Source organism: Pelobates fuscus, chromosome 3 (assembly GCF_036172605.1).
Source record: "Pelobates fuscus isolate aPelFus1 chromosome 3, aPelFus1.pri, whole genome shotgun sequence".
Classification (NCBI taxonomy): domain Eukaryota; kingdom Metazoa; phylum Chordata; class Amphibia; order Anura; family Pelobatidae; genus Pelobates; species Pelobates fuscus.
Window position 1 is genome coordinate 43,266,715 of NC_086319.1, and position 25,777 is coordinate 43,292,491.

General features: G+C 36.7%; 1 protein-coding gene across 2 annotated transcripts in view; it reads right to left on the bottom strand.

The window, feature by feature from the left end:
• SYT1 (synaptotagmin 1) overlaps nt 1-25,777 on the bottom strand; it is a 597,051-nt gene that overhangs the window by 501,529 nt on the left and 69,745 nt on the right. For both annotated transcript variants that reach the window (XM_063446974.1, XM_063446973.1), the window contains exon 2: nt 5,373-5,487. The gene's annotated coding sequence lies outside the window, so the exon portion shown is untranslated. The remainder of the gene's footprint in view (nt 1-5,372; nt 5,488-25,777) is intronic.

Below are 25,777 nucleotides of genomic sequence, written 5' to 3' on the forward strand. Positions count from 1 at the left end.
TTATTAACAAATGGATTGTCGTGAATTAACAATATGGATTGTAGTGGATTAATTAAAGGGAATGTAGAAAAATGTTGACCAAATTAGTATTATCCTTGACCAAGAATTAATGTGGTCCAAAAGCTAGCAGGAGACAGTTTAGGACTGAGTACATGACCAGGTGGCTGTCATAGAAGGATGAACAATAAGGACAGTAACGGAAGGAAAATTATAGAGAAAATGTAACAGATGTAAAGGAATTGTGGTGACTTGAATAAAGTAAGGGTGGGCAGAAGTGATAACTTGTTAATGGGAGAGATGGATCAGAGGCTAGGGAATGTTCCAATAGAATATATAGAGTGTATAGGGAGGGAAGGATAGGGGTAATTAGCATAGGCAGAATAAGAATGATTAATGAGAAGGAGAAATGCAAACACTATGTAATTGCATGGGATGACCATATTCTAATCTGTTCAAGATCGGGTACATAACATTTAGTTTTTTGGTATACATAGAATTGATCTGACCCCTTAATCCATTTTTCTTCAAATATCTATTCCTCTGGATTTCATTTATTTAAACAGAAGTATATTTGGACACAACTGTATTTTAGCAATTATTTTCCACGATAAGAAAAACTGCAATTTCAGTTTCAAGGAAAACAATAATCATAGAATACTTTAGTATTAAACATACAATTGTAAAACTCTGAGACCTTTAACAGCCCTTTTCAATGGACACAATTTTAAACAGTTAAAATATAATTTTTTTTTCTAGGGCATATGTGGAAAAAATTATCCACGTCATGTAATAAAATAAATGAATGTTATCTAAAATTCACAGGCCACGTGATACAAAGCAGTACTTTCAGCTATTTCAGTATATACTGCATAGTGTTTTATTTTCAAAGAAAGATCCCAATATTAGCATGATTTGGCTAATTAAAGAAATTACAGATTGGCCAAAATTGTATCCATTACAAAGTGCCTTATAATTATTATGATAAACATTCTGTTTAAAAACAAAATATGCTATTCTAAGTACATTTTGTAACACTCTGCCTTTACTTTAATGTTAAAATGCAAAATTCTCAAGAGATGTCACACTCTCTTAACACAGCTGTCTCCTTTTCAGCAAGTGAGAGAAGAGTAAATTCAGTAGGCCTATGTGTTAATTCTTTGTGTTACATTTTTGTGTTTTAGGGAATTTGCACATTTAACATTTCAAGGGCATGTAATGCATTAACACATGGGAAACATACCTAAATGTAGACTGAACATGGAATAACAGATACTCCATGAAAATAATCTTGGTGGCAAATCCAAAGGATAACGCTTCCAGGAGATTTAAACATTTTTCAAATATGTATACAGGGATTCCAAGAGTACATCTTGGAGTCAACCGCAAGAAGATAACATTGAAGCTTAAAGACATGGGGTTATTCAACAGCCTAGAACAGGCATAGGCAACCTTCGGCACTCCAGATGTTTTGGACAACACCTCCCATGATGCTTTGCAGCATTATCGGTGTAAGAGCATTATTGGGGATGTAGTCCACAACATCTGGAGTGCCAAAGGTTGCCTATCCCTGGTCTAGAACTTATAAGATTTTGACCTGGAGAGTTCACATTTTATGCCAGCATACTCAAGCTGGACAATTAGATGAGTGGGATAATTTGTCATGTTTTGCTTGTTTTTCCTAAAATTTGCAATTACAAATTTTGCTTGTTCTCTACAATCCCTGGTTTAAATGGACACTATAGTCACCAGAACAACCACAGCTTATCATATTTGTTCTGGTGAGTATAATCATTCTATTCAGTTTTTTTGCAGTCAACACTGTCATCACTCATGGGTGCAAGAATGCAAGAACACACACTCTAAAACCTAGACATACTCCTGTAATGTAAAACATGCATACAATTTAATGCATGGTACCATATACAGTATACTATGTAGACAAATGGACAAACAGTTGTAGAGACACAAATATATGCCTAAATTATAGAGATAAAACAAATTCTGTGAAGGCAGACACAACACAAAAGTAAAGTAAACTAGTATAACAAGCATAGGTAAATACAGAATACATGTAAATAGATTATATTTATTAACAAGTATTTATTACAGATTTAGAATTTAGTATATATCAGCATAAAAATATTCATTTTGTGAACTTGCCATTAGCTATCTTTCACCACTGTCCCAGTTACCTACTCATGCATCAAAGAGGCTTTGTCACATGTTTTAGAATTGTTTGTTATGTTGTGCTTTTTATTTTAAAACATGTTTATAAGGACTTCTTAATATTATAGCTGCTCTTCCTGATTTGATAATTATTTTAATCGGCTTTTATTCATATGTAACTTGGCTGACATTGGCTATCAATTAACAGCATAGGCATGCCCAGAACTGAATATCTAAAAGTCTGAAGATTTTTTTTTTTTTTTTTTTTTACAAAAAATAATGAAAATAACTGGTTTCAAGTATTGCATTAGTTTTCAAATAAATCTTAATTTATCCAAATGTTGATTGATTGGTTATTTATCTGAATTCCACAACACTCCAAAACACCACGTGGTTCTGCCACGAAACAATTAAAACAAGTAGTGGATGATCCTTTTACTTATTTTGTTTTTTTTTCCTTGAGTTCTGTCTATGGTGTCAGAAAACAGAAAAGGGGGGGATGAAGAAAAAGTAGATGAGTAGATTTTTTTTTTTTGGTGGGTAAATAAGCAGTTTAGTTTGCCATGATGGACAAGAGTTCTGCCCAATTATGTGGGTCGTATCTCTTGACCAATAAAGAGGTGTGGAGAAAAAAAGAGTTGTCCATTAGAAATAAAAAGGTGGAGCAGTAAAAAAAATCTATATATTTTCAAGCAAGATTCTCCCCCAAAACTTTTTTTGTGAATAAGAAGTGAATTTCAAATTAAAGGGCGGAGTAGCTGAACTGAAAATGTAACTGACTTAGAGAATGTTTCTAGTTTATCTATTTTGATCCTATGTGGCGACGAATAAGAACTATTTAGCCCCTTTAGTCTGCCCAATTTTCTAAATACTTTCATTAGTCCCCAGCCTTATCTTATAGCTAGGATAGCCTTATGCCTATCCCACACAGGATTAAACTCATTTCATGTGTTAACCTCTACCACTTCAGCTGGAAGGCTATTCCATGCATCCACTACCCTCTCAGTAAAGTAATCCTTCCTGATATTATTTTTAAACCTTTGCCCCTCTAATTTAAGACTATGCCCTCTTGTTGTGGTAGATTTTCTTCTTTTAAATATAGTCTCCTCCTTTACTGTGTTGATTCCCTTTATGTATTTAAATGTTTTTATCATATCCCCCTTTCTCGTCTTTCCTCCAAGCTATACATGTTAAGTTCCTTTAACCTTTTCTTGTACGTTTTATCCTGTAATCCATGAACTAGTTTAGTATCCCTTCTCTGAACTCTCTCTAAGGTATCAATATCCTTCTGGAGATACGGTCTCCAGCACTGCATACAATACTCCAAGTGAGGTCTCACCAGTGTTCTGTACAATGGCATGAGCACTTTCCTCTTTCTACTGCTAATAAGACAGTCAGGGAGACAGTCCAGAAGTGATTATGTTTTACCATTGTTGTGACTGTGTAGGAGTGGGATATAGCCTTGTCAATGATCGTAGTGTGAGACTGGCGAGTTAGTCAGGTAAATGTTGTGCCTAGTCCTGCCAATGCCACTTGCAACAACTTTGATTCACTGATTTAGAATTACTTTACTGATTCTTTTTTTCTTTTCTTTTTTATCATATTTCTTGTGAGAGACTGCTTATTTGATTTGCAGCATGTTTCTCTGTTTGTGCTTTGCCGATTGCAAAAATACCTGATATTTCCTAGCTATAACAATTCTTACAATAAACAACTTAAGAGCATGTCCATAAAATTAGTTAAACCCACACACAATATATTGACAGAAACAGAAATACAACTTGAGGCAAACAAAAACAGATCAGCTTTATTAACCTTATATGAGATCCATCAATTGCCTTTTTTATGGTTTCGAATATTTACAATTCCTAAATGTGTACCGTAACCTAAAATGTGAAATTCATCAAGGATAAATGTCTCAAAAATATAATTCATACTTTCAGTTTGTGCCTCATTAATTTTGGGGGAATACAATCTAATTATATATTTTGTGAAAGCCAGCTATTTTAGTATTCAGAATGGACTACTAGACTGGAGTACTATAAAAAGTACTATAAAAAGCAAATGATTTTAGCTTTTAGAATTGATTTCCCTACTACATACTTAGAACTGCAGTTGTATACCTTATACCTTATACTTTTATATTATATATCTAAAGCTGAAAAAAAAGAGCACATTTGCGGGACTTGATTAAAGATGCTGAATAACTGCTTTTATTGTAGAGTATGAGTGCATATATACATCGTCAATGTTTCAGTACTTGCAATTATAATTGTTTTGGCAGACTGAAGAAACCTTTGTTTGTAAGGTGAAACATAGTTGGATTGTATCTGAATAAAGCTAATTGGGTTTAATACCCTAAGTCTACTTTTTCCTGTGCTGGAATAGTTTGTGTGGACTAGCACACACTATGAGTGCATAGGGTCAAATATAAGGGCTACATTTCATGTGAGTTTACTGTTTTAGCTTTTTTAATTGCTGTATGGGGAATGGTATAATGCTATGAGAGCATTTTCTCAAGTTTCTTAAAATATATTGAAGATTTCTATTGAACAATATTTGCATTCTTAACACCAAGAGGAGTAGTTGTGAGCAATGTGAGAGCTAGCACATAAGCTCTAATTCATGTGAGTGAGTTAAAGGAACACTATTGTATTAAAAATACAACACTGTATTTCTAACACTATAGTATACCTTTGCCCACCTCCCTTGCCAACATGGCAATTAAAGGGTTAAAAATCCTTTTAACACCTGATTCCAGCACCAAAGTCCCTCTGCGCTGGCTCCATCTTCACCTCCCCCATCGTCAGCACAACGCATGCAATAGGCATTGCCTATAGAAAATGTCCTCACGTTTTCCAGAGTTAAACTCCTTGAAATTGCAGGAAGTGCCTCTAGAGGCTGTCTAGTAGATAGCATATAGAGGCAGTCTTAACCTGCAATGTAAACATTGCAGTTTTTCTGAGCTGATGCATAGTAATTAAAATATTATAAGAACAAACCTCAATAGGAATCTGAAACTACTTCTGCATCAGATAGACTGCAATATACATAAAATACACTAATGATTTGCAGAATTGTGAGTGTAAATACCCTGTTTCAGTTGTATAAATAAACAATGAAAAACAACCAATAATTACAGCAGCAAGACAACATTAGGCATTATAACATATAACAGAAAACTTTTAGAAAAATGTATTTCTTACTTTGATGTAAACAATTGGAAGCAACTTCTGTTCTTCAAAAGAAGCTTGCGGACTGGAATTCCAGTGTCACAACCATCTTAACGTATAGTTTCCAAGCTCGTTACGGGTTGCGTCACTGTAAGAATAAAATATGTTGTGTGATAATCGGTTTCATATTTTATTGCTGGCATGTCAGTTTTAATGAAGTATAGTTTTAAAGTCTATTAATATCTCTGAAAAAAAAGAACTATGTTGTACATCATGGTTACATTAAACATATTTAAATGGAGAACTGAATGATTGTACCCCAAAAAGTACAAGAAGACCATCTCTCATTGTTCATATTGTTGTTTAAGCAATACGAAGCTCAAATAATCAATGGTGCTCCTTAATGGCTTTGGCTTCTTTAAGCAGGACAATGTACCCTGCCACAGTGCAAAATTCAAGGTCTTCTCTTGGCCTCCAAATTCCCTAGATCTCAATCTGATTGGGCATCTGTAGGATGTGCTAAAAACAACAATCTGATCCATGGAAGCCCTACGACACAACTTGCAGACCTTAAAGGATCTGCTGCTGATGTCTTGGTGTCATACACTACAGGGCATGTTCAGAGGACTTGTGGAGTCCACACTTTGATGCATCAGCGCAGTTTTGGCAGTACAAGGGGGACCTACACGATATTAGGTACGTGGTTTTAATATTGTGGCTGATCATTCTATGTCCATTAAAATAGTGACTTGCTATTTAAAACATTTGTAGACTAAATGTCTTGTTGGGCACAGTCAGTCACTAGATGAGGTTGATTGTAGTTATATTTCACATGCAATATTTCACATGTAATAGAAGGTAACCACTTGCCTAATAAGCTGTATATCAAGTAGTTGCCTCCTATTCCATCAAATATGTATTTTAACTCTTAGCAGTCACAGCCTGAATCTCATTGACCATATTAGGAGTTTTCGATAATAAGCGGAACAATAAATAAATCAACCATTTAATTATGGAGGTAATGCTATATAAATATATATAAGGGCAGTATTTATTATTATTATTATTATTGCTATTATTATTATTTTATTATCTATATAGCGCCATCAGATTCCGTAGTGCTGCACAATGGGTGAACTAACAGACATGTAATTGTAACCAGATAACTAGACGTACAGGAACAGAGAGGTGGAAGGTCCTGCTCAATGAGCTTACATTCTAGAGGTTATCATTTGTGACCTATAACGTGTTCTGAATATAGCATGTGATCTATATGAAAAACAGGCCAAATTTTCATTCAAGTAAAAAAACAAACAGATAAGAAATAAACAAACAAAAAAACAACAACAAAACTGAAAATTGCATAAATGATCTATTATTTTTGGATTTTTATGAATACATGCAATTTTGCATGATAACTTCCCAGAATTCAAATAGTTAACTATATGTTTATATGTGTCTAGTCAAGATATATATAAACAATTAAAATTAAAAAATGCACACCATTCCCCAGAGAGTAATTTACACACCATGTTTCCCATGTTGATTTCCCTAATGCTTTTTTGGAAGTAGAGAATTAAAGATTCATTTTGTGTCAGCTAGTTATATATTTTACATTTCTCTCCTTTCAAGTTAAGTCCTTTGTTTGTTTTGCAGTTGAGAATCAGCTAACTGGATTTTTCCACGTACAATGTAAAATAAATAACCAAATTCAGTGTGTAGAGAATCACACAAAGAGAGCATCTGTTTCCGTCGCCATTATAACACATCAGCGCACTTCATGCACTGGCTAGGTTTATGCCTTTGGCCCAATCTGTCATTCTATTTCAATTTGTAAAGAAATCTGTTGTTCATCAGAAAAAGACATGGACATACAATACTAAATACTTTAGAGATGATGATGCAGAAACATATAAAAAATAGTGCAGCATTGTATGTACAGTATACTTTTTAAGATCATCTCCAAGTTGGTTAATGTTTATTAAATTTGCATCCTTATACCTCTAAATCATTTAAATCATTTTACTGTATCGGTTCAATTCTGTATTTGTTTCATATGTTGTTATTTAACTTACTTTATTTTAATGTTTATTTATATGATGGAATTGTAGTTTTATATGTACTACAGATAGCAGTACTGCTACCGTAATGTTTCTGCATACCACCCAAGTGTCCCTATTTAGGAGGGAGAGTCCCTATCCTTGGACCAAATCCCTATGTTACTTGTTTATTTACCAATGTCCCTCTTTTCAAGGAGTTCCATAGTGTTGGTGTGTCTCGGTGTATAACAGAGCTCCACAGCAATAATACTCACAGTAATGTGTCTTTAAACTACAATCAACGTTTTTAGAAATCAGTCTGTGTAAATGATAATTGCATTTTGGTTACATACATTGTTATTAATAAATCACCAAAAATTCTCAAGAAAAGCCTAACCCTTGTCCACACTTCCACTCACACACTTCAAATTAAAGTGACCCTATTTGTCCATTTAAAACATGTTGGTAGGTATAGTTCTGATAAATTCTGTTCCATCCAATATTCTCTATGACAAAAGATGTGCTTTTTTATGTAAGCAGTGACACTGAATTCCACACACATCTAGTTGTATTACAGATAAGCCACATACACCTATAACTAAACTTAAGCATTGAGAATCATGATCTTAAAAAAAAAAAAAAAAAAAAGAGTGGAATTTGTGCAGGACAGAAACATTAGGGGCAGTTCTTTCATGACCTTACCAAGGGAATCACAATGTAAACTCCAGGAGATGTAGTGTCAGCAGAGTAAAACTAGTTATAACCTAGGGAAGAGGCTTGCTAAAATAAGTCGGCCCTCTATAGAAATAGTAGTGAGCAGATGTCCAAGAGTATGCTACAGAGAAAGGGGTCAAGAAGAAAATTAAGAATAAAGGAAAAGGAGCCAAACTCGTTAAGGATGACAATATATCAGGTAGCATTTTAAGTGTTTTGGTGTAATCTCATCCCATTACTATGGTTCATAAAATTCCAGTTATATAAAAAAAAAAAAAAAAAAAAAAGGGTTTTATTACAGGAAAACGGCAACACAATATCAGCTGCATTTGATGTGAACATGAGAAAGAAGACACGAGAGTGGCCGGTTTGTAGCAGAGAAGCCAATATTCCAGGAAGTGACCAGATCAAAAATCTATCACAAGACAATTGTGATTTTAAAAATATTTTACTCCCGATTTTTTTTTTTTTTCAGAATACACACTGTAACGCTGATATTGTGTTTTCTCGCAAGTTCCACATTTATTACATGTGATATTGCTTACAATACAGAGTAGATAGGCCTAATATACATTTTAAACTGAATATCAGAGGAATACTTGTGTGCCTAAGGTGAGTATATGTTGAGTAGTGTGTATTCATTCCACAGTTACTGCATGAACCATTTGTAGTGAATATCTTTAGTATATACAATGCCTTGAAAAAGTATTGAGTCTTTTCATCAATTCTCACAGTTCATTGAAAACTATTCTTTATACTGAATTTATGCTCTGTCTGGAATAGAAGCCTAAGTTACGCAATTTGCGAAAAATGTTCAACGTCTCTGCTCAAGAATCTCTATGATTGCACACGTGAAAAATGACCTAATGGCAATATAAATATCTAACCAATGGACTCTACCTGTCAGACCTTAAAGATACTATAGTCACCTAAACAACTTTAGGTGACTATCAGTTTAGGTGACTATCAGGTGTCTCTCATGTTTCACTGCTCAATTCACTGCCATTTAGGAGTTAAATCACTTTGTTTCTGTTTATGCAGCCCTTGTCACACCTCCCCTGGTTCTGATTGACACAGCCTGCATGAAAAAAAACTGGTTTCACTTTCAATCAGATGTAATTTACCTTAAACAATTGGATCTCTTTCTCTGTAAATTGAACTTTAATCACATGCAGGAGACTCTTGCAGGGTCTAGCAAGCTATTAACATAGCAAAGGATAAGACAATAGAAATTGAACAGAACTTGCAATAAAGGAAGGATAAACTGTAGATGACTCTTTACAGGAAGTGTTTAGGAAGACTGTGCCAGTCACATGCAGGAAGGTGTGACTAGGGTTTATAAACAAAGTTATTTAACGCCTAAATGGCAGAAAATTTAGCAGTGAGGCTGGAGGGGCATGTTCTATTCACAAACACTGCTTCATTAAGCTAAAGTTGTTCAGGTGACTATAGTGTCCCTTTAAAGTAACAAACATTTTGCTCTAAATAAAATGTCCCATTCTGGATAATAATCAGTTGAACAGACTGTAGATATAAAGGTTCTGAAGAACAAGTGATCTACAAAAGTGAAACATGTAATATTGAAAATACATCATTTGGCAAAAGGGTACAAAGTAATATCAACCGTTTTGGAAATCATATTTAGCCCCATTAGACCAATGGTCTGGAATTGTATACTACCATACACCCCCGGGATACTGCCTAGAAAATTCAGCAACCCAGGAAACAGGAGTCTTGTGAAGGAAGCCAAGAAGTGGTCATTAACCATTTTAAAGGTCAGTGGCTGAGACGGGAGAAATGTGTGCAAATCAACAATTTCATAAGCTTGACATCTAACTGAACTATATGAGAGATAGCAAGAGAGAAACAATTGTCCAAAACCAGCCATATGAAAGCACATTGGTGTTTGCTAAAGAGCATAATACTCACTCAACTATTGGAAAAGGTTTTGTGGTCAGCTGAGTTCAAGATAAAGCTTTATGGTCACAATTGAAACTGCTACGTGTGACGCAACCAAAACAATACCCATACAACAATAAACATCATCCTTGAAGTAGGGTGGTGACAGCATCTTGCTGGGGGGTACTTTTCATTAGCAGGACTTGCAAATAGAATGAGAATTAAAGGAAGAATGAATGGAGCAAAATATACAGCAACACTATAGGAGATGCTTTTATTGGAGAAAGTTCTCCATTTAGCACATTCAAAAGCAAATATGGAATGATCAAAAAACAGAATCATAAATATCCTACATAGTCCTGCTTTCAATTCTACTGACAATAAGTGGTACTCATGGTCATTGCTAGGACAGCTGACAGGGGCTGGAGCCCCAAGTGGCATCCTGAAAAGACCCAAGTCAAATTTTGGCAGCATTTCACTGTTAGCCAGGAGTCTCTTGGAATACTGAGAGAGAATAATAGCTCCAGTTACATACCGTATATACTCGAGTATAAGCCGACCCGAATATAAGCCGAGGCCCCTAATTTTACCCCCAAAAACTGGGAAAACTTATTGACTCGAGTATAAGACTAGGGTGGGAAATGCAGCAGCTACTGGTAAATTTCTAAATAAAATTCGATCCTAAAAAAATTATATTAATTGAATATTTATTTACAGTGTGTGTATATAATGAATGCAGTGTGTGTATGAGAATGCAGTGTGTGTGTATGAGTGCAGTGTGTGTGTGTGATGCAGAGTGTGATGCAGAGCCTTGGTGGGGGGTTATTTTTTAATTATTATTTTAATAATGTTTTTTTGTTTCATTAATATTTTTTTATTATTATTATTTTTTATTTTATTATGTTTTTTATTTTATTATTTTTTTATTATTTTATTATTATTTATATATATATTAATTTTTTCGTCCCCCCTCCCTGCTTACTAGCTGGCCAGGGAGGGGGACTCTCACTCCCTGGTGGTCCAGTGGTATTGGTAGTTCAGTGGGGGGGAAGAGGGGGGCTGGCAGGGAGCACTTACATCTCCTGCAGCTCCTGTCAGCTCCCTTCTCCTCCGCGCCGGTCCGGTCAGCTCCCCTGTCAGCTCACAGTGTAAGTCTCGCGGCCGTGCTATGACCCCGCGGCTCTCGCGAGACTTACACTGGGAGCTAACAGAGGTGCTGAACGGACCGGCGCGGAGGAGAAGGGAGATGACAGGAGCTGCAGGAGAGGTAAGCGCTCGCTGCCAGCCCCCTGTCTGTATTATGGCAATGTAAATTGCCATAATACAGACAGTGACTCGAGTATAAGACGTGTTGGGGTTTTTCAGCACAAAAAATGTGCTGAAAAACTCGTCTTATACTCGAGTATATACGGTAATTAGTAGCAGGTTAATGCACCCTATATGGAGATAATTATACAGCACAGACTGGGGATATTGCGATTGGTGCATGGTGTAAGGTTTCTAAATTTAGGCTTATTTAATGCTCTGAATTCACTCAAAGATTAGGTGTCACAATATAATTTATAGAACATGTTAGGGTTTAGGGTTGGACTTTGAGCATGGTGTGGGGTAAAAAGGGATTTAAGGTGTGTAAAAGGTGCAAAAATGCAGTTCACAAGACCATTTAAGCAGTCTGAACCACCTGGTGGCACTCTACCAGAGATAATAGACAGCTAGTGTGCAAAGTTGATAGATATTGACCCTGAAGATTTAAAGCCATTAATACAGTAAAAGGTGGTTAGAATAAATATTTATATGGGGAAGTTGAAATACTTTTATAAATAGCATATTGAATATTTTCTTTGTCTTTTAAATATCAAATCAGAAACACATCATTGTGTTTTTAAAATGTACTCAAGAAAAAAAAAAATGATAATTTTTTAAGTGGACTAAACACCATTACAAGACATTGTACATGGCAAATCATTAAAATATCAAGCCAGATGGGAAAACTCTCAGTCTTTCTGCTATTAAAATCACTATGAATAACTGTTAGCTTCTTAGTTTTATTATGATAAATACTTTTATGGCATTGATAACTCCAGCTTCACAATGCACTCATTAACAAGATGCCAGATTGCCTCGTATCTCCCAGAAGAATTAGCATGGAGTTAGGTAGAAATTAATTTCATTCTGATAATAATGTGTTCTGTGCTGTGATCACTCCTTAGAATTCTCTGGGCTTGCCCCAGAATGGTGGCATTTAGGTTTGGTTTACCCATTATCCTAGCTTCACATGCAAAAAGACAATAATCGTTTCACTTCATAGAGTATCCTATCCCTCCACTAAACAGTTTCTATCTAGGTTTCATTCTACTATGTACTATACTCACACTTCTAAGAAAACAGAGCTCTAGAGCCGTTGAATTAGTGTTTTGAAACATGGTATTGATCGTGTTTAACGCATCTATATTAAATTCAGAGAGGAAAATGAAGCAAGGTGATGGGGATTTTAATTTTTGGTTTGTTGATCCTGGAGAACTAGGTCCCACAATATTTTTTTTTCTAACTATTCCTATTAACAATAAAGAAAAAATAAATCAAATTCCAATTCGAGTCTAGAACAAGGCGGAACTTGATAATTATTTCCTATGATTCAAGGTCATTTTCACACGGAACGCCAACTGTATTTCAATATTTTCTTGACAGCATTCAATAATGATGAAATCGACTGGAGATTGTACTTTCTTAAATAATGATTAAGATGAGATGTTTGAGAGATGGAATCGTATTTGAAAATATGTATTTCAGACAGTGAAAATCCTGAAAACTGTTAACCTTCTTCCTATATTTCATCACAGATATTTCACTATTTCTATCTTTTGTCTGATATACAATTATTTTACAGTGGCTCTGTTCAATTTTCCATTATAAACCTTTTCTGGAGTTCATCTTCTTTCTTACAAAGGGAACCTTCAAAAGAAAACTCTTTACTAAATGGAGAAAAAAGAAAAATCGAGAAATAACATAGCTACCTACACCTTTTCACCAGATAAGAATACACATTGTCAAAGAAACACAGTCTGCAAAAGCCTGATAATGTATAGTTAATATTTCTGTAGGTCATGAAGCTTTCTAAAGGCAGTGAACAGAAAGAATAGTATTTACAAGGTGGACAATCAGGTAACCATCAGCAAGGGAACAGTTTCAATTCCCACAAGGATAGTGCAGATTGCTCCAAACATTGTATGTCCAAATATTAACATGTTCAAAAGTTCAAGTCTCAAAAAAAACAAAAACTACAATTCTTCAAAACTGGGTACAATAGTATGTTCCACAGGGAGGATTGTGTAGTTGCTTAAACAACGGAAGTAGCATGCTGGAGTTATTCTGGTATTGTATATTAAAGAAAATACAGATACACTATGTATATCTAGGGAGCCGTTCTTTTGTTGGTGGTGAAAGCCATCAAAAAAGGTCTGTTGTTACATCCTGCAGATCCTGTGATGACCATGAGGAATCAAGGGATATTATATCCACAACTGTGATATGGAGATTGTTATCTCAACAAGCCCCACAAGCTTTATATTAAAACAAACAGCCCAGATGCCTGATTCATAAGTAGTTTAATTAACAAAATATTAGGACAGGCTACAACAAAGATACCTGGGAAAAGGGCAGGTCCAAGTACACCGAAAATTACAGTCACGACTGTAGGTACCTCTCAGGGGAGTAACTTCCACAACTCTTGGTACTCTTGGGTACTTATGCCCAGTGTATGCCAAAGAATATGACCCCAGACTGGAGCATAATATGAGTATGTGTGTGTGTGTGTGTGTGTGTAAATAGATATCATTTACATCTTAAATTGAATGATCACAAACTATTTTACCCACTTCTAGCTTACATCTACCTTAAGTATTTCTAAATTAGTACTCTCCGTCACTGTATTTGTATACACGCACTTTTACTTTAACCAAGAAATACATACAATAAATATATTAATTTATTATTTTATTAGTTAAAATAAACAACCTTACAAGCAATAGGAAACTAAAACCTTATCTACTACATACCTGCTACAATTACTACCCTCCTAATGGTTTTGGTGTATTAGATAACAAAAATTGCCGTAACAAAGTTGTTCATTAGAGATGTCGCGAACATAAAATTTTCCGTTCACGAACGACGAACGCGAATTTCCGCAAATGTTCGCGAATGGGCGAACCGGGCGAGACGCCATAGACTTCAATAGGCAGGCGAATTTTAAAACCCACAGGGACTCTTTCTGGCCACAATAGTGATGGAAAAGTTGTTTCAAGGGGACTAACACCTGGACTGTGGCATGCCGGAGGGGGGTCCATGGCAAAACTCCCATGGAAAATTACATAGTTGATGCAGAGTCTGGTTTTAATCCATAAACTGCATAAATCACCTAACATTCATAAATTGTTTGGAATAACGTGCTTTAAAACATCAGGTATGATGTTGTATCGATCAGGTAGTGTAAGGGTTATGCCCACTTCACAGTGACAGACCAAACTCCCCGTTTAACACACTGCAAACAACCGCAAACAGTCCATTTGCACAACCGCAAACTCCCCATTTGCACAAGGTTGGATACCAAGCTAGCCATGTCCCGTTCCTTGTCCTCACTGATGACATCATCATCATCACACCGTATGTCCATGTGTGTAATGCTGCCTGACTGAGACATATCCCTGTTATCTACATCCTCTGGCAATAATGGTTGCGCATCACTCATTTCTTCCAACTGATGTGCAAATAACTCCTCTGACAGATCAAGTGAAGCGGCTGTGGTGCTAGTGTTGGTGGTGGCGGCAGGCGGGCGAGTGGTAACTTGAGAGGTGCCCGAAGCTAAGCTGGAGGAGGATGGTGCGTCAAGGTTCCGAGCGGAAGCTGTAGAAGACTGGGTGTCCTGTGTTAGCCAATCAACTATGTCCTCAGAACTTTTCAAGTTCAGGGTACGTGGCCTCTGAACACTGGGCATTATTCTAGGGCCAAAGCGAATCACAGCACCACGACCATGACGGCCCCTGCGGGGTGGCCTGCCTCTGCCTGTCATTTTTTTTTTTCGATTAGTGGTACTATGCGTGCAAGCTACTGTGACAACAGATATGAAAGGCACTGTGCACTGGCAGTTTTTAAATGTACACTACTGTTACACCAGATATGAGTTGCACTGTTGTGACACTGTGCCCTGGCAGGCCCTGAAACGCACACGTGTGAAGGAAACTGACTGCTATTATATTACAGTCAAAAAAGATTTTTTTTTTTTTTTTTAAATGCAAGCTATTGTGACACCAGATATGAGTGGTGGCACTGGGCAAGTGGGCACAGTATACGCTGTGAGCCTAACACACGCTGGCAGGCAGGCAACTAGATTACACAGGAAAAAAAAGCAGACTGATGTTCTAGCCCTAAAAAGGGCTTTTTGGGGTGCTGTCCTTACAGCAGAGATCAGATGAGTCCTTCAGAACTGTAGTGGACACTGAATACACTAGCCTAGCTATCGATTTCCCTATTAAATCAGCAGCAGCTACACTGTCCCTCCCCTCACTAAGAATGCAGCTTCCAGGGGGCGGGGCCTAGCTGTCATGGAGGAAAGACGCACTTTGTGTGAGCTCCCTCAATATCTTACTTTAAGCAGCTATCAACAAGCGATTTTCACCCCAGAAGGGGATGACCCAGCAATGTTGCTCCTACCTGACTGACCCGACATGCTTAATAGCGGTCAGCAACTCGACAGAGTCTTACTTACCTCCGCGTGGCAAGTGTGGCCTGGTGCTCACCGGGCGGGAGAGGCGGCCGATCTCCAGATCCTGGGATGCCCAGGAGCAGCTACTCCCCGGCAGGAGCTCCATTACCCCCCCCTCGGACCGGTGGGGGTTATCCCGGTCCACCCCTGAGAGGCTGTCTGGAGCTAATGGACGCACAGAGCACAGCCGCCCAAGCTGACATACTCATCTGCGACTCTCCCAATATGGCGGCAGCCGCGTGTCCTCCTGGTACCAGCAAAGCATGGCAGGATATTGAGTCTAAGCTGGACAGACTCTTTAATCAATTTTGGAAGCAAATAACAAGCAGGAATTCCCAACAAGCTCCACCATAGCCCTAACAAGCTCCACCACAACTAAGCGAAGCAGTCCCCATTAAAATCCACCAACGCAAAAGGCGTCAAAGACGGGACTGGCGTCACAAACAGAAATGCAGAGCCTGCCCCATGTCAAGCACTCGCCTCCACCTTAAGCCACCACAATCCCGCACCGACGTGAAGCACCACCGGGACAGATCCGACCACCCGACAAAACAAGCTTCCACCACCTCAAGCCGCGAACCAGGCACTCAGCCAGAGACTTGCCTTTGTTGTTCCAGGTATCAGGGACTCCCAGGGTCTGCACCTGGCGCCCAGAAGGGATCGGATGAGCACAAGCAGTAAACAGCAGCCTGCCAAGCATGTCCCACTATAGCCGATCCTCCACACCATGCCTTTGATCACATGAACTGCTCTCTGCACATTAACTAATCGTAAAGTAGCAAGCGTTTAAACATGTCATTATTTCACCTCCTAAAGAGTTTATTGTCGTAGTTCCTTACATGGCTTTACCTTAACTGTTCATGTATTATGTTATTCATTAGTCTCATCTCATGGGGCGACTCACACTTGATTTATAACTAGTGGTGGAGCTGCTGATATAAATACACAGTTCATAACGTGCAAGCTACACCCTAAACATGACAGCCATCTTTCACAACAATGTACTGCTATATACTCATACCCTCAGTGCATCTAGCCATGATATACGCACGTTCAGCCTAGCATGCCCAAATATAAAACACTTCTGTCTAAAAAAAAATACAAAAAAAAAAAGAATGCAGCTTCCGAATGGATCTAAAATGGATGCTGTCCAGGAGGTGGGAGGGTCTGGGAGGGAGGGTCTGCTGCTGATTGGCTGGAATGTGTCTGCTGACTGTGAGGTACAGGGTCAAAGTTTACTCGAATGATGACGAATAGGGGGCGGACCGAACATCGCATATGTTCGCCATCCGTGACGAACACGAACAAGCTATGTTCGCCATGAACTATTCGCTACCAAACTATTCGGGACATCTCTATTGTTCATACATTTTGCATCTAAGTAGGTAAAATACTACCTTGCTTTTATGACCATCAACAGCCTATAGTCTTAGCACCAACTATCTAATCATTTAACAAAATAACAAAGGCTACTTGATCAATGGATCTGTAAATCTTTAAATTAGAAACCCTGAAACAATATGTGATGGAGAAAGACTCATGATTTGTTTCGCTTAAGCTTGCAACACCTGCATTTTGAGTAATTTGGCTTATAAGCAGAAAAGTCAACTATATACCTGTAATTTTTATATTTTATCTCCATGAACGTTCTAACACCAAACAGATGTTCTACAAATGTATTTTCTATGTTTACCTAATCTGCTGTTTGTTACTTGAAATAGTTTTCAATGAAACATACTCTCAGTAGATTTAAACCAATGAAAGATAGCCAAAGTGTGAAGAAACATTTTAAACACATAGTCCCAAAGGAGATACATTGAAGTTACTTAATGTCAGTAACGGGAGACTATTATGGTAGGCCTTTGGCCTCACGTCAAATCAATACTAAAATCAATACCAATCCATAGGATGGATAGCTTCAGATGAAAAAGAACCTTTTGAATGCTGTATGTGGTTACAGTATATGTTAATGTTTATGATTGTGTCCAATATTTTATTTTTCACATTGAGTGATTGATAATTTGTGGACTTTATGATATAATTTATTTATATATTGTTAAATTCTTCAGAACTGAATATACTGAGTAAAGTGTATTATAAAAGAGACAGCTTAGTGCAGGTTTATAATACAAAATTAAATTGACTAGGTGATACAATGAGGAAATATATTTCTATTTGCTGTAATTTTCTTTAATTATGAGAGTAAAGATCTTCAGGGAGGAGCTATTGATGGGTAGTCTCTCCCCACCATATAAGAGGAAAAACAACTCTACTGTATATTAAGTTCCTTCTCCCTGGTACCTTAATCCCAGTCTAAAATAAAATGGAAATGGAGGGAAACCATATACTACCTTGGATCTTAGATTACTATGGCATTATTTACAAATAGGTATGTAATTTGGTGGAAGTAATTGGGCGCGAAAAAATGACACATAACTCTTAGATATATGCAGAAATCCAACATTTATTTGGGCAAAAATGGCTAATTTAGAAGATTTTTATTATGCTGTGTTTCTTCTGAAGGACAGGGATCCAGACAATAATGTTTAATTCAAGTGTGAAATGACAACCTTGTATTAGCTATCATAACACAATATTGTCATTGTCCTAGTGGAATGAGCTCTCAATCTTGTAAGAACCAGAATGTCCTCTGCACTGTATGCTTTGGTAATTGCAGACACCACCCATCTCCAGAAAGTGGACAATGCTGCACCTAGTACTTACTGAAGCAAAAGGAACAGATGACCTTAGCCATGAACTTACAACCTAGCAAATACAATATGAAAGTGCTTAGCCAGATAACTCAAGAGCTTACAATTGAAAAGTAATAATGGGAAGTCAATAGATGGGTGTATATGCAAATAAGGTATAGTTTGGTTGCAATACTTTGGTCTTTAAATCTAATTCGAAGAAAGAACTGCAAAAATTAGACATGTAAGAGATCCCATAATGAAATGACCTATCATGTGTATGTGTATGAGTGTGAGTTTATGTGTGAGTATGTGTGTGTGTGTATTTGTATGTGTGTGTGTATGTGTATGTGTGTATGTATGAGTGTGTGTGAGTATGAGTGTGTGTGTGTACGGGTGTTTGTGAGTGTGTGTTTGTCAGAGTGTGCATCTGTGTGTGTGTGTGTGTGTGTGTGTATATATATATCAGTGTGCTTCTGTGTCTGTGTATGCGCACACATCTGTGTAGGTGCATCTGTGTGTCAGGCTGTGTGTTTTTATGTCAGTGTGTATCTGTGTCATGGTGTGTTCATGTATCAATATGTGTGTGTGTCAGGGTACATGGGTGTATATGTCGATATGTATATATGTGTGTGTATGTTTCGTTGTCTATATGAATTTGTGTGTATGTGTTAGTGTATTTATATGTATCTGTGTGTTAATATGCATGAATATCTGTGTAAGTATGTATGTATGTGATAGTGTATGTGCATATATCCAAGCAGTCACTGGACTAGTATGGCTGCAATCTCTACTATATCTATACATATGTGTAGACATATGCTTTCCCATACTCTTATGCATGAATGCTTACATATGTGACTGTGCATTCATATTTGAGTATATGAGTTCATGTGCATGTATGTATATGTGTTTATGTGTATGTATGTGTTTATGTGTTTATGCGTTGCAAATACATATACTTGTGTGTGTATATATGTGTGTGTGTATGTATAAAGTGTACCATCTTCTACACTGTCTGCTTGTTTTTTTTTCTCCCTCTCCCCCCTCACTCTGATCTTCAGAAAGATATATATGACCCTCTGCAAGAATGTTGCCTATTTTCTATCAAACCTGTGTCTTATCTGCACTCATGTCACTTTAACCCCTGTATCACAACTCAACTTTGAATTCTATGTGTCGTCTTGCTCAGGAATGCTTTAGACTTGAGAAAGGGAGGTTCTCCTGAAAGCTTGTCATAAAAAAAATCTTAATCCAATAAAAAAGGTATTACAGGAAACAAATGTTATCGTTTTTTTTACATATATATATATACACATACAAATGTGTTGTTGATTATTACTAACTATTTAGTTTACATCAATCTACTCTTCTAAACCTACTGTAACAACTACAATTTTCCTGATTACTAAGAGCACATTTTTAAAATGTGATGCTATTTGTGTGTATTTTCACCAAATGTTAGAAGCTTGTTAAAGTTGTTGTTGCAGTTCATTAGTCAGAGATCTGCAATCACGGTTGGCAATGATTGTTGGCATCCATGGAGTAGAAAAAAGTAACAGATGTAGAATTTTAAACATCTCATTATAATCTGGACTTTTATTAATGTCCTCTGTGCCAACTGCCAAAAAAATCATCAATAGTTGTAAATAACCAAAAATTATGAAAAACAGCTCTTAAATATATATTTTCACGGTGCTGCCCTTATATAAATATTACTTCTACAAAGGTTACTAATATTTTTCCTTAATAAAGTTATTGTTTAATTTGAAAGCCAAGTGTATCTCCTATTCTTAAAATGTATTTGCAAGTTCATTGTTAAGGGTGATCATATTCCAGAGAGGGTATGTTGGGAATAAAATTATTAAATAATAAAATATGCATAATGAACAGACAATCTTTTGTTGAATTATATTTCAACAATAAATAGTTCTGAGGTTCTATTTATGTGTTACAATAGGTGTAATATTGATTAAACCAGATTTAAAGACTTACAGTTGTAGTCAAAATTATTAAACACCCATTGAACATTTGTATTATTGTCAAAGTTTACACACTTTCAGCTGTTTGCAATGAACTCTGAAAAGGCAGTGTTTACAGTACGAAGCCTGCAGACACAGGCTAATGACACCAGAACCACTACATTAAGCTATGTAGTTCTGGTGAATAGAGTGTGTCTTTAAATTTTTGGACAAGTCATGTTACCATGCAGATTTATTTCTGAGACATTGAATTCACTCAATATCTAGGAGAATCATTCACATACATCAACAAACATAGTTGCCAACCCGGATCTTGAAGGTTTGCTGGTACTCATCACATTATTGCAGGCAGCAATACTGCTAACTTACCTACGTCCTTTTTACTTTGTAGGATACACATATGCACTTGTGAATACATACAATTCTGCCTTTGATTTCCCAATTAACACTCAATTCAATGCATATTTTATAAATTGTATTTATTTTTTTTATGATGCCTTTACATATGATGGCATTATTTTTCCATAACATCATTATGTTTTATAAAAATAAATAAAATAAAAAACTTTAAATGTCTCATTGGCATAAGTATGTAGACCCTTTGCTATGACACTTGATTATAAGCTCAAATGTATCCCATTTCTCTGGATAATCTTTCAGATGTTTCTATATTTTAATCAACATATGTGGCAAATTCAATTGATTTGGCATGATTTGAAAGGGCACACACCTGTCTATATAAGGTCTCACAGCTAAAACATGCTTATCAGAACTTAATCTAAGCCATCAGGTCTTAGGAACTGCCTGAAGAGCTCAGAGATACTATTGCATCAAGGCACAGATCTGGGGAAGGCTGCAAACTATTTTGGGTCTATTGATGGTTCCCAAGAGCACAGTGGCTTACATAATTCTTAAACAGAAGATGTTAAGAACAACCAGGACAAATAAATTAATATCTTTATTTTATCACCTTTGTCTACCTATCATGAAGAGACATCGAGTCTTAAAAAAATTATATTAATTTTATACTTTTTGGATATATATATATGTTTACTTATGTTATTGCCTTTGTCTACCTATGAAGAAGAAGCCCCAATTATTTTTTCAGCCGGCCTGCCTACTTCAGGAACTTAGTATATGAAGTTCTTTACAGCACAATATTGCTTTTAGAATTGATTGCCTTAATTTGACCAATCAATATATCCCCAATGGATATACGTTTAACCAATAATAAATGAGCCAAAGTTTTATCTTAAAATTTAGGATTAATTGCATATCTTGAGTCCATTTATTTCTCACTAATAAATAATTAGCAATTAAATGCATTTGTTCAAGTACTTTTATTAAACAATAACTTTGAATAAAGTGGCTATAGAAAATAAAGATAATCACATTTATTGTAGCTGCTTCTGTTTTTGTAATAATAATCTGAATTATATTAAAATATTAAAACAAAATGGAAAAATAACAATTTCCAAGGATGCCAAGCTCAGTATTTTCCAAATTACCAGTATTTTATTAAATCTATACTAAGCCTGCTTGCTTATTCTTAATCACTGTAGATTTCATTTATAATAAGAAACTGCTACACAAATCATCCTAAACAGAATATCTAACAATACAAGAAACAGAACAAGTGCTAATGATTCAACTTACATGATAAGCATAGCCAGCAAACACTGATTACAAGGGGTACCCTCAATCCTATGAAAGATAAAAGTCCAAAAATATAACAAAAACAAGTTGCACCAATATACTATTTGGTATACAGAGCAAAAAAAAATGTAAAAAAAAAATCCAAAACACAGAGTCCAGGATTTTCACAGTCAAGACATGGTTTCACTTTGTATATCCATGATATATCCAAGTACAAACTGAAACCATCTGTGGACTAAGAAAATCCTGGACTGTGCCTTTTTAGACTTTTTTACATCATATTTGTACTCTATATACCAACTAGTTGCTTGGCACAACCTGTATTTGTTATATTTATTGAACAGAAGATCTAGTAGTGTTTCCATTTCAATAAACTGTAATATTTTAAAAAGCTGAGCTTAGTTCCTGGAGTTTTTGCAAGGTACACAGGGTAGGGTACACGTTGACTGAGTAGTGGACCATGTAGAAGAAATGGAAGGGAATATGTGATATATTTGGAAGGGAATATATGCATACTGCTATTCCTAAATCAGCGCTGCAATCTTCTTCGCTCTGGCATTCCAGGAGTTGCACCACTGGACCTCTCACGGTCTTTTCAAGTTTAAAGAGATTCCAGTTTTGATCCTACCCCATCAGCTATCATGCTATCAGCAGTTGTGATCCTACTAGTCTTACCCCATCAGCTATCATGCTATCAGCAGTTGTGATCCTACTAGTCTTACCCCATCAGCTATCATGCTATCAGCAGTTGTGATCCTACTAGTCTTACACCATCAGCTATCATGCTATCAGCAGTTGTGATCCTACTAGTCTTACCCCATCAGCTATCATGCTATCAGCAGTTGTGATCCTACTAGTCTTACCCCATCAGCTATCATGCTATCAGCAGTTGTGATCCTACTAGTCTTACCCCATCAGCTATCATGCTATCAGCAGTTGTGATCCTACTAGTCTTACCCCATCAGCTATTATGCTATCAGCAGTTGTGATCCTACTAGTCTTACCCCATCAGCTATCATGCTATCAGCAGTTGTGATCCTACTAGTCTTACACCATCAGCTATCATGCTATCAGCAGTTGTGATCCTACTAGTCTTACCCAATAAGCTATCATGCTATCAGCAGTTGTGATCCTACTAGTCTTACCCCATCAGCTATCATGCTATCAGCAGTTGTGATCCTACAAGTCTTACCCCATCAGCTATCATGCTATCAGCAGTTGTGATCCTACTAGTCTTACCCCATCAGCTATCATGCTATCAGCAGTTGTGATCCTACTAGTCTTACCCCATCAGCTATCATGCTATCAGCAGTTGTGATCCTACTAGTCTTACCCCATCAGCTATCATGCTATCAGCAGTTGTGATCCTACTAGTCTTACCCCATCAGCTATCATGCTATCAGCAGTTGTGATCCTACTAGTCTTACCCCATCAGCTATCATGCTATCAGCAGTTGTGATCCTACTAGTCTTACCCCATCAGCTATCATGCTATCAGCAGTTGTGATCCTACTAGTCTTACCCCATCAGCTATCATGCTATCAGCAGTTGTGATCCTACTAGTCTTACCCCATCAGCTATCATGCTATCAGCAGTTGTGATCCTACTAGTCTTACCCCATCAGCTATCATGCTATCAGCAGATGTGATCCTACTAGTCTTACCCCATCAGCTATCATGCTATCAGCAGTTGTGATCCTACTAGTCTTACCCCATCAGCTATCATGCTATCAGCAGTTGTGATCCTACTAGTCTTACCCCATCAGCTATCATGCTATCAGCAGTTGTGATCCTACTAGTCTTACACCATCAGCTTTCATGCTATCAGCAGTTGTGATCCTACTAGTCTTACCCCATCAGCTATCATGCTATCAGCAGTTGTGATCCTACTAGTCTTACCCCATCAGCTATCATGCTATCAGCAGTTGTGATCCTACTAGTCTTACCCCATCAGCTATCATGCTATCAGCAATTGTGATCCTACTAGTCTTACCCCATCAGCTATCATGCTATCAGCAGTTGTGATCCTACTAGTCTTACCCCATCAGCTATCATGCTATCAGCAGTTGTGATCCTACTAGTCTTACCCCATCAGCTATCATGCTATCAGCAATTGTGATCCTACAAGTCTTACCCCATCAGCTATCATGCTATCAGCAGTTGTGATCCTACTAGTCTTACCCCATCAGCTATCATGCACAGCGGCGGATGGGGAAAAATTGGGCATCCACAATGCAGTCAGATTCATTTATGGTTTTGTTTTTGCCTTTACCCAAAGAGATAAGCAGTACAAACTTGTCCTGTGTATGTGTTTAGAACACTTTTGCATTCCAGTGAAATTTCAACCAGACATATTGCCAGTTTTCATAAACTAACTTGCTTGGCAGCTGCCAATGACACAAAGCAGAGGTTAACAACAGTTAATTAAATTATACTTTTATGGGTTCATGCCCCATAGCTCTGCAGAGAAGAATGTGCCTTGAATATAAAAAAACGAATAACGGGTAGCAAAAACCCATTGATCCTTAATTCTTTGCCAGTATACTGATTGCAAATATAAGGATTCAAAGCTATTTTAAAGTTTCAAAAACACATCAAAATATAGATGTTAACATAGCTTTAAATATAAACTGTTTTATATTTAGTTGTTCATTATGCGAAAAAGAACTGTTACACCTGTTCTGCAGGTGACACTTTTATAGCTAAATATAAGATCTGGCATGCTTCCTGGAAGTGTAAAATATTTAGGAGTGTTTAAAAATATTGAGGGAAGATAGAATTTAAGACTTGATGAATTTTAATTAGTTTAGTTAAGGTCACCAATCTATTGCTTTACACATGAAGAGCCATTAAAGAGCTTTAGCTGACTAAGAGATCCAGAATGTTCATTTCTAGACCATCAAGACCATTGCACACTTCCCATATAGTCTCTATTCTTTTCCTAAATTATTAATATTTTCATTATGAGTTGTAATTGTAAGATAATACTGTGATTGTCGGGTGTATGATTTTGAGTTTTATGGTTTTAAGAGTAACTTTGAATATTCATCGAACAAAGCATCCTGGTGCTTACCACCCTACAGAGTGAGGTATTAAAATTACAGCAATTTGTAAAAATAAATAAAAAATAATGACTGCACGTATAAGACTGCCCGCATGATTGTTGACATCAGAGCTATCTCACCTGTCACGCACACTACACAAGTCCATACCACCTCTAAGTTACAACTGTGCACCTTTGCGGCTGGTGTGAGTGGAGTTGTGACTAGATTGAAAGTAGAAGAGATGAATCAACATATTTAGCAGTTCTATATATTTTGTGTGATTGCTAGAATAGCCGATAGAGGTTCAACTCCCTATATCCCATAAACAAGTGTTACGGGGGTCACTTGAAAGCCTATTGCATCCTTTAACAAATCATTGATTAATTAAGCCAACAGTACATTGCGATGGATGACTACTCCATTCTTGGAGAATCTTCAAACAAGTGGTTGCAGAAACTAGCGAGAGTTTACCATACATAAAAAGAGGAATAAGCTCATATGATCAGAATATTGCATGGTTGTAGTTTTTTTTACCTCAACTTGAATATATACTTTCATGTGGTAGATTGTAGAGAAAGCATGTATCAAAGGTTGATTATAGTACTTGATTTTCAGATCAAAATAATTTTATTATGTGCCTACAAAGAGATACAAATGG